The following is an 888-nucleotide window of genomic DNA, read 5'->3' on the forward strand; positions in this document are numbered from 1 at the left end:
CAGATTGATCTTTTTAATGAGCTAGTTTAATAGACTCCAAAATCTCACCGTGGCTGCTCATCCGTGTCAGACCATATGCACCAAGAAAACATTCAGTAAAACACGAAGCTCTGCTGTCAGATTGCTCTATAAAACCTCACATACAGTAGCTTGGATAGGCAGATAAATAACTAGAACTAGAAAATGCATATGCCAAAAAGACTCTGAAATTATAAGCAGTGAGAATTACTGAAGATATATTTTCCTTAACAAAAAATGAAGAGGTGCATGTATTTATCTACAACACACTCACTCTACTTCCTTCACTTAATCCCTTACTGAATTTTATGTCTGTTGGAGTCAACAGTATGCAGGTATCTGTGCCTGAAAGAATAATGTAAATACGGAAGGATATGTGTGTATATTTTCTCATATACATGTGCGTGTGTAATCCATACACACACACATCTATATATGATATACATGATAAATGGTGATGTATGATGATATATAATGGGATATATATCCCATTTCCCATGGGAAGTGAAAAAATAACACATTTACTCTAGTGACAGACACATCTCCAAACAAAATTGTTCCAACCACACTTAGTTCTCCTTGAAAGATGTTGCCTTTCAGGCACTTTTTGCCACATATTTTAGTAACAGGGTCATAGAAATCCCTCCTCTAAAAAGACACCTATTATCTTCCACTGTATATTTATTAGTATATTTGAAATCTACTTAGACATCTCAACAAAAGATCTATGCTTCCTCCTGCTGCTCTGTAAACAATTACAATAATGTATACCCTAATAAGTATCAAGCTAGACAAGTATTTGGTTTCTATACTTGGTCTAGGCATGCTCTGACAGTTTTTTTGTGGTTTATTTAAGCACATATATATATA

Source organism: Meleagris gallopavo, chromosome 3 (genome assembly GCF_000146605.3).
Source record: "Meleagris gallopavo isolate NT-WF06-2002-E0010 breed Aviagen turkey brand Nicholas breeding stock chromosome 3, Turkey_5.1, whole genome shotgun sequence".
NCBI classification, from domain to species: Eukaryota; Metazoa; Chordata; class Aves; order Galliformes; family Phasianidae; genus Meleagris; species Meleagris gallopavo.